Genomic DNA, 14,053 nt, shown 5'->3' on the forward strand with positions numbered 1-14,053 from the left:
ATGGATGAGTGAAATGGGAAGGGTTTTTTTTTTTTTTTTTTTTTGGCTGATGCTGTATAAGCTTACTTTCTTGCATCATATGCCTTTACTAATGCTAAAGAAAAAGGGTTTCGGTGTAAAAACTATGTATCTGTCACCTGAGACAGGCTAACTTTTTCCTGATATAAAAATAGCCCATAAAAGCTGCTTCAGTTGTGACGAGAAGTATTCCTCAAATTTGTCCTGTACGAAGAATAAAAGAGAAGCTTTTTTTTCATTCAGCAAGATATAATAGTAAAAAAGCAAGGGGAAAATTATTTCAACTACTTCTTCAATTCAGAACTCCCTTTGTCTTCTCACTTTATTTTGTCTTGGTCCCTCAAATTGTGTGTGACATATCATTCCTCGAAATTAGCATTTGCAAACTCTCAATTAGCAACCGTACCACTGCTAACAGCGCGTCTGTGACTTTCAGTTTCTATTTGTAAACTTCAATTAGCATCGGTAAACCCCGATTTTTTTTAACTGTAGATTCCTATTAGTATAAGAAAACTCCAAGCTCATTGAATTAAGCTTTATTTTTCATTTATCCTTTCTATTTCTGTTCTCTATAACAACTTTCCGTCTTTGTGTTTCCTTAAAATTATAATCTGCAGAAACTCATGTACAACATCAACAAGTTTTTTTGCTTCTCAGCTTTCAAGATACTCCATGACAAGGTTCACTAACTTGAAAAAAAAAAAAAAAATCCCTCTCATATTAGGGGCACCCGAGAATTTCCTCATCTAGCGTATTATGTCTGTAAATCGCGTGTGTATTTGTCCGGTCGGTTTGTCTGTTTTGCTGGACGTAAAACTCAAGTTTCTGGAGAGAAATCTCGCTATATTCTCCTTAAACGAACTAACTCAGCTATGGAGTGAAAAAAAAAAAAGCCCATGAAATTTCCTCGCGCCATTGACGGGGCTCGAACTTTGGTCTGTTCAACCCGATGTAGCGAAGGACAGTGATTATTAACAATGTGCTACAGTAAAGACTTCGCTCGTTAGGAGAAAGCTGACTTTCAATCCTGTAATAGATTGGAGGAATTTCTAAGGGCTTCTTCAACCAGAGCTGAGGGTAGCCGATCTGTGGCGGAAGAAGTATGGTTTTCCAGATTGCAAACCGGCCACAAACACACACACTTGAACAGGCACATTACACAATGGCATAACATCGGAGTCTCTAATATGCCTAAAAACTAAGAACAATAACTCAGTCTTCAACCTATACACCTGTACACAGTGGCAGTCCCAGAATTTTCTAAAGGGGAGGGGCTAAAGCCGAAGCAATGTTCCAGGAATCATTGAGCTTTAATCATCATTCAGCAATATAAAATTTCACATTAATTTACCATAAGGGGCTATAGCCCCTATCTGGGACTTCACTAACTGTTCTAGAGTATTATTGGTTGCAATAATCTTTTGTGTTTGGAGATTAAAAAATTAAAACAAAAAAATGGGAGTTCAATACATTACAAGGCACAGGATGATTTTAATATGGGAAATGGTCTCTTTTATCTCGAGAATTGTTTTCATAATCAAATTTTAAATCTATGTATTGCATTGCTTGACAAAATTAACAGAACAAGTAGAAAACGTTGTGTAATTCGTACAGCTTGCGATGAAGCGGGACAAAATTTGGTATAGTAGTGTACCACAGAATAACAATGAAATGAGGAGACAGCACGAAAATCCGGACAGGTATAAGGGACGTTTATAGGGATTGTACAGGAATTACCAAAAAGATCACATTAGAGAAATCGAAAAAAAGGTGCTATAAAATATGGTCACATGACATCAGTACGGCGTGTGATCCCCTCCAACGGCTAAACAGGTCTGACAGCGGTGAACCATGCTCGATATAAGGGTGTCGTTAAGCTTCTGTGGCAATAAATCTCATTCTTCCAACAGCAGTGCAGACCTTAGCTCACTAAGTGACCGAGGAGTTGCTTGTCGGCGTACAATACGAGGCGTCCCACACATGTTCAATCGTATTTAAGTCTGGTGATCGTGCTGGCCATGACATTCGTTAGATGTCTTCAGTTTCGTGATATTCCTCCCCCACTTGAGCTCTATGTGCATGTGGCGTTGTTGTTCACGAAAAGAAAATCTGGGTCAACTGCACCCTAAAAAGTCGCACATAGGATTCGAGGATTTGTTCTCGGTAACTCTGCGCAGTTATGGTACGCCTATAAAAATATGAAGAGGGATGCGGCCGTTGATCCTTATTCCATACCACAAGAGAACACCGCCTCCACTGTAAGTGTACCTGGGGTCGCCTTCCCTATTGACCCCCCATATTTCTGTCTTTTCTCCCCAGCCTTCTGTCTCTCCCCCCTACTCTACCTATACCTCCAGTGAAAAGCGAATGCCCCACACAACGAAAAATTTTGAATGCCAAACTCGACACACTTGCAACCTCTTTCGGCCTAACTGGATTCAAGCGTTTATTCTCCCCCGCTCCCTTTTTTTTTTTTTTTTCTTCTTTTTTTTTTTATATAGGTCCTAGCCACTGAAATCTCAGGAAATTAGGTGGCAGGATCTGCCAGAGTACTTATCTAAAAATACTGGTGTACCTGGTCTGCCTCTACGGGGCCAAGTGTGGGCAACGTTGGGCCTCAGTAGGGGTCCAGCGGCTAAACGGCCAGATGAACAACAGAACACAACACTACACATGTACAATATCCATACACTTTTAAATCTCTGGCCTTCCCAGGGAACTGGTACACCCACAATGAAAGCAACGCGGAGATGGGGGAAACCCCTGGTGCCGTTAGACCTACTACTAAATACACTTTACACTTGTAAGTGTCCCTTACTCTGATGTTGGGGGGGAACGGTACAGCATTCCTCGTTGTCTCCAGACGAAGTCATGTCTAGAATCTGTTTATAATCTATAATGGAATATTCCAAGGTTTATTTATTAAACTCTAGGGACCCTACAGCCTTTAACTTAAAGGATAACCAATGTTGTAATTTAACAACCTGGTACAACTAACTCCAGGGGCTCACATCTGGTGAGTATGAGCTTGGCAAACCCAGGGTACTGAGCTGGATATCATCATTCTTCTCTCTCTTACTTTCTTGGTGATTCCCTTCTTCTTCTGACTCTCTCTCTCTCTCTCTCTCTCTCTCTCTCTCTCTCTCTCTCTCTCTCTCTCAGGGTAGGGTAATTTGGGTTTTTTTTTGGCTGGGGCAGCATAAGCCTCAGGCTTCCTTGCACCTTATGACTAATAATAATAATAACTCACTACTCCTGCCCGCCCTCTTCTGGTGACATAACAACCGCTCAGTATATCGCTTGCACAACAAATTGTAATAACAGACGTTTACATGCAGACGTGTTTAAATACGCTGCTCGACAAAATTAACAGAACAAAATGTTTTTCATAAATATTTTATTGTGAATAGTGTCGCCGAAGACACTATTCACAGTAAAATATTCCGTTATAGATTATAAACAGATTCTAGACATAATTTCATCTGGAGACAACGAGGAATGCGGTACCATCCCTCCAACATCAGAGAAAGGGACACTTACAAACTATTATTAAAAAAATCATACAGTGGTTTTTGTAAGTGTACCTTTCTCTGATTTTGGAGGAATGGTACCGCGTTCATCGCTGTCTCCAGATGAAATTATGTCTAGAATCTGTTTAAAATCTATAACGGAATATTTTATTGCGAATAGTGTCACCGAAGACACTGTTCGCAATAAAATATCCATGAAAAACATTTTGTTCTGTTAATTTTGTCGAGCAGCGTATTTAAACACGTCTGCATATAAACGTCTGTTATTACAATTTGTTGTGCAAGCAATATACCGAGTGGTTGTTATTTCACCAGAAGAGGGCGGGCAGGAGTAGCGAGTTGCACCAGGTTGTTAAATTACAACATCGGTTATCCTTTAAGTTAAAGGTTGTAGGGTCTCTAGGGTTTAATAAATAAACCTTGGAGTGTGCAGAGCCGCTTGCCCCACCTGTTTTGTGGTGGTGCATACTTGATACACATATATATCATCACCTTCCTTAGGAAGTTCAACTTTCTGTGTATCTTTCGGTGAGTAGTATTTTTGTTGTGTATCTTACTTGTTTACTGTAGCTAGTTCGAAACGAATATTCCATTCACAATTGATACAGTTTACTGTTGAAATTTATTTAAATACAGTTTTACTGGAAACGAACAGAAATATTTTCGAAATTATTCAGTTTTGTGACGAATGTATATAATTATATGTGTGTGCGCACATTAAGGCACATATACATATAATTATATGCGTGTGTACCTTGTTTCTCAGTCTTTTGCTAATGCAGAACCCTTTCGTTGTTTGTTTGGGTGTTAATATTGTGGTTCTGCTGGATGCCGACTTACTGTCGTAAAGTGTAGATGATTTTTATGTTTAAAAAAATAATAATAAATAACACAGTTAGCAACCGGATTTTTACTTTTAATGTTAAAATACTGTAGAAAAATATAATTAATAATAACTTATCAATGCCAACACTCCTCATTACTAGGAACTACAATTGTTATGTATTCTATCCATTGATTGTGTCCACTACAGCAAATGTTATGGCATTTTTTTGAAAACTCTGAAGTGTAAAATTTTAATAACTCTCTGCTTATAGTTTTCAGTCAGTAAAAATCATTATCACATAGGTGTGGAATTATACAGTTTAGGTATGGTAGGACTTTATATCCATATTTTTATCATAGGCAGAAAAAATATATACATAATGTGTAATTGTAAAATAATAAGAGAAGTTTACCTCAAGATAGTATGTAGAAGTAGAACAGTATGATACTCTCCAGAAATTAAAACGAAAAAATCGTAAATCTTACATTAGAGTAACAAATAATTAAAAACCAATTTAACACAATTAAAAAAGAAAATTAATTAAAAGAATTTAACGAAAAAATTAAAAGATTTTTCTTGATTTTTAATTATTTGTTACTCTAATTATTTGTTACTCAGCGGGTGGTTGGTGGGTGGAACAGACTTCCATCCCTTGTCGTGGAAGTTGATAGCCTAAATAAGTTTAAGGCTCAGCTGGACAGGTATTTCGAACGAACAGAGGGGTGAAGTGGAAGTGGTTATTTTTATTTATTTATGTTACTTTTTTTTTTTTTTTTTTTTTTTTTTTTTGGCTGATGCTGCATAAGCTTGCTTTCTTGCATCAAATGCCTCTACTAATGCTAATGCTAATGCTAATTGTAAGATTTTTGATTTTTTTCGTTTTAATTTCTGGAGAGTATCATACGGAAGGGTTCTACGTACTATATTAAGGTAAATTTCTCTTACTATTTTACAAATATTGATATCAACGTAGAACATATTGAGCATTACAGCTCTGGTTTATACTGTATAATATATCTGTAATGAAAGGTGTTGATCCCTCAAATTCTAAGGCTACCACCACAAATTACCATATGTTGTACCACACTACTAATAAGCAACACTTCTCTAATATTATTTATAGTAATACTAAGTATAGTATTACTATAAATAATAATCGGTGCTTGTTGAGACCCCATTGGTTGGGAAGCTGGCACTGCATCAGTACAGTATCTTGGTTTAAATTACAAGATGAGAAATGCCAAAAGCTAAGGTTAATGCAGTTTCATAAATGAGCCAGTAAAATACTCTAAGCCTGTTTGTAAATGATAATTTACTCTAGTAGGGCTTACATTAATATTTTATAGCACAAGCAGAAAGAAGAAGATGCAAAGTCTAATGAAAGGATGGATGTAAAATGAAAACGAATACATAATTAACTGTGAAATTAAAAATGAAATTTGGAATGGCTTGACAAATGCTCTAAAAGAGCTGAATATAAAATTTTATGAAAATTCATTCACAAGATGTTGAGTTGTGTGTACACAGACATGCTAAATCAATAGGCACTTTATTCATTTATGAATATACATAAAAGTTAGCCATCCATCATAAAAAGTCTAGTAAACAAATATTGAAAAGAGAGCAAGTCTAGTGATATGAGCAGAGAATATTCTCAGAATTATTAGTCATTAACACATTTGTTTCTGGCTTTTCCACTGATCTTTTTGTTATGGGATTGAGTCAGTATGGATTGGAAAGTGCCAAGAAATTTTTGAGCTTTCTCCTTACTATGATTGAATCAATCATCTTCCAGTGAAGGTTGCTTGACAAAAAAATGTTTTTTTTTTTTTTTTTTTTTTTTTCCCACTGGAAAATTGGAAAAAAAAAAAATTTCTAAATGTGGTGTGATTTTTCCTCCAAGTGATTTAAAAACCCAGTGCCCCATATTTGTGTAAGGAAGCAGTAAACATCTTAATCACCTCTAAGAATAAGAAGCATTGTTGCTCATTACTGACTTGTACTGGCTGGACAGGGGAGCAAAGATGCATATAGTACTCTTTTTGTTATATATCATATAGGGTGTCTGTAAAAATAAAACCTGCCTACCCTATAAAACATTGTATTTAAAATGTAATATACAAGAAGAAAAGAAAAATGAGAGAAATATTTATTGTATGAACTTTTACTACTTTTTTTTTTTTTTTTTTTTTTTAAAAGGTCTGCATGCAAACAGACAGTGTCTTTGCACGTTTGCAAAGACACTGCTGATTGATTGATTATTTGGTTATTTTCCTAATAGCTTCCTATTATGAAAACAGTTCTTGAGAGTTTCGGTGATTAGTTTTGTTAACTGGATGTCGTGGTGCTCTCAAGAGAAAAAATGTTGAGAGGCATGAGATTGAGAAACATGGAGGGCAGATATTCTTTGAAATGACTGTTTTCATTCAGCTGTCCAATGAAGAGAGGAAAGAATGAGATCACAGTCAGCTTCTGCATTTATTGGCTCTATAAAATTTTCTGTTTATACTCTAGAATGACCATAATGGTTCAGGGAGGGGAAGTTTGTAAGTTGAGAGAATACAAGAACAGCACTGTATTCAGTAGTCATGTGAGGTTGAACTATGACCAATTGAAATGTGTGCCTAACTTACCCGCATGTTTGGCCACTTGGCTGTGGCAGCCTGCACGGGACCAGTTATTAACCTATGTGGCATGCACTGCACACCAGTTTTTAAATTATGCAGTTGTCTTTACATTGGCATGTGAATTTTCTGCTTAGTATATGCAGGTATTTTGGCTATAACATTTATTTAGCTTAATAAATTAAACCACTGTTCATTACTGAAAAAAGTTGTCTAAAATATTGTCTCCATTTTAGTAATATACATGTTTCAGAATCACTTGTAATTCCTTACATCTGCTGTGATCTGTTCTCTCAGTTCTTGTACAACTTTCATTATGTATGGATACAGATGTTTCCTTAACCCAACAGTGGTTGCATGAGGAAGGGGATAGTTTCATCCTATCCCACTATAAATAATTAATTAGTTAAGAAAAGGAGGAATTATCTCTATGATGGAATAGAAAGAACCTCTCTATTGAATGAAGCAAAAATTCTCAGCATCCAACACGATTACACCAAACTATTAATTTCAGAGATGCTTGAAATTAAATTACATCAAAATTCAGTCAATGTACGTCGCCCGTACCCCATCTCAGATTCACGGTCTTTCATGCACATGCACCAAGATTTCAACAAATCTCCTTGCCATAAAATTCCGTCGCAAAATACCTGTTCTTGTGATCATTACCCTGGTCAAAAAACCCCGTCCACTTCAGGAAAGTAACAAAATTCTTTAGTTTCTTAATGTTTCAGAGGATTTGTAATGTTTTTTATGTTTTAATATTTGTTTTAAAAGTATGGATTCATTATTTATTTGGTTTCAAAGCATTTAAATTGTTTTTTAAAATACGGACGTATTGTATTCTGTCACTCAAAGATTAGAGTTGAGGATTCAATGTACTTTAGCATTGGGCTTGGGCCTCCGATTCCATGGTGCATTGGATCATTGCTTTTGTCTATGAGCAGTGGGTGGAATACATGTAAACTATTTGTATAGTTGATTCAACAATGGAGAGTATCAGCACTGAAGTGTTCTATAAGACATCATAGAAGTAATTTCTCCTTTTCTTAACTAATTGATTTATAATGTAGAATGTATTGAGCCTTTTCAGCTCTGTTATCTATTAATTAAATAAATAATTAATGAAAAATAAAAATTCTGATTGTTATAACCTTGAGCATCCTTTTAGGAACATTACAGGCCAGCAGTATCAAAATTAACTACTTTTATAAAAAAAAAAAAAAAAAAATTTAAATGACTGCTAGTTTAATCTTGTACACATTTTGCTTAACTTTTTTGTATTAGTTAAACATCTCCGACATTTTATGCATCTAGTATCTATCAGTTTCCAACTATGTCATTTATTAAAGCATAATTTCTATTTCACTTTTGCATTCTCATTGAATACAAAAGATTGGGTTTTTGCTTTCATAAAGGTGACTACAGTGGTCTCAGACAATTTTTAAATTCTATACAGTGGGACCATGTCACCAACAGCAAATTCTAAATAGGAAGCATTCAGAAAATTAATCTTGGAAGCTACTAGGCTTTTCATACCAACTAAAATTCTGTTCAAGGAAGAAAAATATGTAGAAGCATATAAATTATCAGGCAACACAGAAGCCTATGGTCGATATTCTGTAATCGAGTAATTCTGTAATGCTTGTCTGTAATCGAGTTACAAAGGAGGTTAGGCAAATGAAGGCATATTACGAGAAATCTTTGGCAAAGGATGCAAAGAAAAACAGCAAGGACTTTACTTATATAAACTCTAGAAGGAAGGGGATGAATCAGATTGGTCCACTTGATATCAATGGTTCAACTGTTGATGATCCTGCTCAGGTAGCTGACAAACTGAGTATTTTGCATGTACATTCACACATGAGGAATTCTCTAGGGAAGTGGAGTCCAGAAGCTTATCAAACTGTATCTGGGAGCTAAATGATTTTGTTATAACTGAGAGCAAAGTGGAGGAGAAATTGTTGAAGTTAAACATAAGAAAGGCACCTGGGCTGGATGAAGTCTATCCAGTTATATTAAAGTAGGCAGCAAAGGAAGTAAGCAAACCCTTAGCCATGACTATGAGAGCATAGTCATGACTAAGGGTTGAGAGCATACTTGGACCTCCCCTGAGTCCAAGTATGCTCTCATACTTGAGGATACATTTGCTCATCTCCAGTCCCCACAGACTGGAGATGAGCAAATGTATCCCCAATTCACAAAGGGGGATCAAAGGGTGATGCGAATAATTACAGACCTATTAGTTTAACTTCTGTTTCAGTGAAAATAATGGAGTCACTGGTCAAAGAAGCATTGCAGGACAGAGTCATCTAGACAAGATTGCAGTTATAATTCAGATGCAGCATGGGTTTGTTAAGGGGGAAGTCTTGTCTGACCAGGTTGATCGGATACTATTATGTGGTCACAAAGGAACTTGATGCAAAAAATAATTTTGATATCATATACTTGGATTTCAGGAAAGCTTTTGTACATGTTGCACATGGAAGACTACTGTACAAATTGGGGCAGTGTGGCATTAAGGACAAGTTTCTGCTATGGATAAACGGATGGTTGAGTGGGAGAAGACAGTGGTAATCAGTGGACACTGCTCTTTGTGAACTAATGTTATTAGTGATGTCCACTAGCATTCAGTGTTGGGCTTAATGTTCAAGTTTGCAGATGATACAAAGATTGGTAGGGTTGTTAATGACAGTAATGACAGTACACTACTGCAACAGGATCTAGAAAAGTTGGGCAGATGGGTTGAGAGGTGGCAACTGAAGTTTAACATTGGAAAATGCAAAGTACTGCATATGGGTTGCAGTAACCCCAGAGTAACGTACCAACTGCAGTGTTTCCCCAGAAAATTTTTACAGCCAGGTGGCATTATGAAGTAGCCGGGTGGGGAAGTGTAATGTTTGCCAATATTATAAAATTTTCTGTTATTTATAAATGTGACTTAAGCGATCTAGAGCAAAAATTAATTACATAATTTAACATTATATGTTCCTGTCGCATTGATCTCAATTACATAGTATGTTCACATTAATATTGATAGAGATCAGTGAGCAGCAACATACGGTACGACGAGAATCTCTTAAATTTTTAGACGGGTGGTCGGTTAAATTCACCAGGCTGTGCACCCTTTCGATAGGTCCTGGGGAGAACACCGAACTGTGAAGTTTTACACTCAGGATAGTGGAGAATGAAAAAGGCCTGGGGTAATTGTGCAGTCAAATATGAAGTTTTTGGAGCAGTGTAGACAGGCTGCCAGAGCAGGTCAAGGGGTTTTTTCAATGATATACAGGAATTTTGCTACCAGGGATAAGGAGGTGATTATCCCTTTTGTATAAGGCAATGGTCAGTCCACACCTTGAGTACAGCATACAGGTCTGGAGGCCTCATTTTAGAAAGGATGTAGAGTTGCTAGAACAAGTATAGAGAAGTGTAACAAGTTTGGTGAGGGAAACAAAGGAGTACTCTTACCAAGAAAGGCTTAAGTGCTGCAAATTGTAGTATCTGGAGACTAGGCAGCTGTGAGGTAATCTGATTGAGGTGTATAAGGGCTGGAATGGTTTGAACAAGCATCAATGCTGATGGGATTCTTCTTGCTCAGATTATGTACCTCAGAGGGAATAAATTCAAATTAAGGAAAAACGGTTGTGGAATAGAAGTGTGGAAATTTTCCTTTAGCCAGGGTATGGCCTTAGCTGCCAATGCGCCATTAAAAACCAAGGCTTTAACCAAGTCAGTGTGGTGGTTGATTGCTGAAACAAATTTCCATCTGTTGTTGTGGTAGTTGATAGCTTAAATAAATTCAAGGAAGAACTGGACAAACATTTTGGAGCAAAAAAGGTGGTTTTTTTTTTTTTTTTTTTTTTGGATGATGCTGTATATGCTTGCTTTCTTGCACCGTATGCCTCTACTAATGGTGTTGGTTTTGTGCTTCTCTTTGATATTTTCAGTGTTTAACAATTTTTTTTTCTGAAATAATTCACTTCATAGTTATTACAGTGAAATTATAAAGCAATTTAGGTTTTCAGTTAGAATGATCATTTTCATGGGAGTGCTGTATATGCTAAAAGTAAAGCTAAAAGTGACCACTTAGGTTAAGGAATTAAAAAAAAAAAAAATGAACTATTTGCTTTATGATTAAGATATTTTTTTTTTACAGTGAAGAAAGCTGCTAATACATCTCTTTAGGGTGTTTTTCCATGACAGTAAATAATTTTCATTAATTGCCAATGCAGATATTACTATATGCTTATCTACAAAATGTGGTAAATAATTGCTTTTTGGCATTGGCCAGGATTAGAAATAAAATTTAAAAAAAATGAGGGATCAAAAATAATCACATGGGATGTGGTGGGAACAAACTGATAAAAAAAAAACAGTACTACATTTTAACAAAAGAACTACATTAAGCAAAGAAAGACATCTTGTAAATAGAATATTTGACAGATATACAGGGGGGGTGCAAAAGTAAGTATACAGTTTGTTTTATGGAAAAAAACATGCTTATGATTACAAAGTTATGATTATTACATTATTATTACAGTAGCTTTATTAAGTCACAATAAGGATGACATACAAATTGCAATTATGTACAATCTCTTAAGTGCTCAAATTGTTTTGCCTTTCGCATTTACATATTCCATTATTAACTAACATTTGATTTTCAGGGGTAGTAACATCGACTGGTCGACCACTCTTTTTGCATATTACAGATGGACCCTGTCTGATCGAATTTATTGTTTATTCTGTAGATTGTTAGTCTACTTGGTGGTGCTGTATCAAATTCTTCACCTCATTTCTGTCGAATTTTTTCAGCATTCTCTGTCTTCCAGTATTGTTTAATTATCCACTTTCGTTGATCGTTGATTAAATTACCAGCCATAATTATCTGGAAAAAAAAAAAAAAATTCATAAATAAGGAATGCAAAATAATAAAAGATATATTTAAAGATTTAATTTCTCAGACTCAGAACTGTATACCTACTTTTGCACTCCCCTGTATGTTAAGTAATTTCTTTTAACCATAGCATTTTCTTTGTAAGACATTAATTATTCATTTTGTCCTTTTTTTATATATGTTATTACTATCTTATTTGCTATACTCTATCCCTCCCCCACGTTTTAAGGTCCCAGAATGTAAAAAGTTTCGTTAGTCAATATCACGTAGCTGAATGAGGAAAAAAAAATTTATAATTAATAAAATATTTTGAGAACATAAGTGAACTACTTAAAATAAAATGTATTTTATTTCATAATGGCATGCATAGTTTCCCATTGTATCATATAACATGTATTAATTATTTAATACACGTTATATTAACTATGAAAATTTTCACCAATTTCTCTTCAACTTATCTCTCAATTATTACAAAATCACTTAGCTCTGTATAAATTTCATATTCTTCCACCATCCCTAAATTCCTCATCTGTGAACAGAAAAAGTAAAGTATCTATTCAGTTTGTCAGCAACCTGAGCAGGATCATTAACTCTTATACCATTCATATCTAGCAGACCACTGTGATTCATCCCTTTTCTTCTAGTATATTTACATAAGATGTCTTTGCTGCTTGTCTCGTAATCTGCCTTAGCTTGCCTAAAACTCACTTTGACTTGATTATACCTACTATAATTTACTGTAGTTTTTACTAGTAAAAACCACTATTTACTTACTGTTTCTGTATCTTCTGATAATTTATGAGCATCCCATGCATTTTTATTATCTGCCACTAATCTGATTAGGTTGTCTGACATCCACTTAGGTCTGAAACATTGACTATTGTAGTCACCTTTTTATGAAAGCTAAAGTCCGTTTTGCCCTTGGCAGCAGTTGCATTATTATTATTATAAGCCATATGGTGCAAGGAAGCCTAGGCTTATGTTGCACCAGCCAAAAAAAATTGAGTTACCCTGAGAGAGAAAGCCCAGTCCATACTCATCAGATGTGAGCCCCTGGGGTGCATCTTTAAGTAGATTCACTGTTGTCACTGCCACCTAGTGGTTTTTATCTACAGATTCTTAATGTATGAAAAGACCCTACTGATAATGAGATAAAGAATATTGCTTTCTCTTGTTGCCTCTTTGTCATGTTGGTTTAGGAAGCAGTCATCCAATAAATCCACAAGTCTTGCTACTGTGCGATTACCAGAGTACCAGCATTATATGGCATTCTGATTTACCGTCCCACTCTGTTTGTCTGTATAGTTGTTTGTTAAGCTCATAGTAGTCATTTGACCCATAGCAGATTCCTACTCTTTTTGTTTTTCCATTACTTATGTCCCACCAAACTGACTGAACATTGCACTTGGCACCTATGTTGACAAATTGTATTCCCTATATTCAAATTCTGCATCCCTTATGTTTGAATGACACCATGTCTCTGATATCCGTACAATATCCATATGTGATGACTTCACCATTGCTTCAAATTTATTTCCTGTGCTCTTAACATTACTTTTCACACAAGTGCACATATACCTGTTTTTACTCATAGTAACTCTAATGCATCCCATGTAATTGCTTGTTCTGGGAGGACCCCCAGTAGGCCTTGTAATCTCTAACCTAACACCTTGCTTTCTGAACTGCTTCCTGTTTCAATAGATGCAGTGCAAGAATCACTTCCACTGCTGCCTGTGGAAAGACATTCTCTAAATTGAAGCTAAAGAAACCAGGCTTCTGCAAGGAGACCTGATTGAAATGTTTAAGGCTTTAAATGGATTAAGTAAACTAAATGATTGAAGTATTGTAGTCATCATCATCTTTATAGATTTCATCTGGATTGTGAAGAAATTACATGACATCAGAATAGTTGGTTTGTATTTAATTAATTCTTCCATATGTTCTTTACTTTAGAGTACAGTTCTATCTTAATAATTCATCTAACACCAAGCACAAAGATGGGTGATTTCCCATCTTTGTGCCCTTTTGAGAAGTTGAATATTTTTATTAGGTTCACTTTCCACACTGGATACAGTAATAATTTTGCAATTGCCTCGTATAGTGGGATTATGACCTACCATCTCTACAGCAGACATTTGATAAATCATTGATAGCACACAAT

The 14,053-nt window shown here is 35.6% G+C and overlaps 1 protein-coding gene across 1 annotated transcript in view; it reads left to right on the plus strand.

Annotated features, from left to right (window-relative positions):
• The first annotated feature begins 3,866 nt into the window (after positions 1-3,866).
• The window catches only part of LOC150077832 (serine/threonine-protein kinase RIO3), a 65,317-nt gene continuing 55,130 nt past the window's right edge, over positions 3,867-14,053 (plus strand). Inside the window, exon 1 of the mRNA XM_090384237.1 lies at positions 3,867-4,076. The gene's annotated coding sequence lies outside the window, so the exon portion shown is untranslated. The remainder of the gene's footprint in view (positions 4,077-14,053) is intronic.

The sequence above is a fragment of the Mastigoproctus giganteus genome, chromosome 11, assembly GCF_048544385.1.
Source record: "Mastigoproctus giganteus isolate SK-2022 chromosome 11, ASM4854438v1, whole genome shotgun sequence".
NCBI lineage: Eukaryota > Metazoa > Arthropoda > Arachnida > Uropygi > Thelyphonidae > Mastigoproctus > Mastigoproctus giganteus.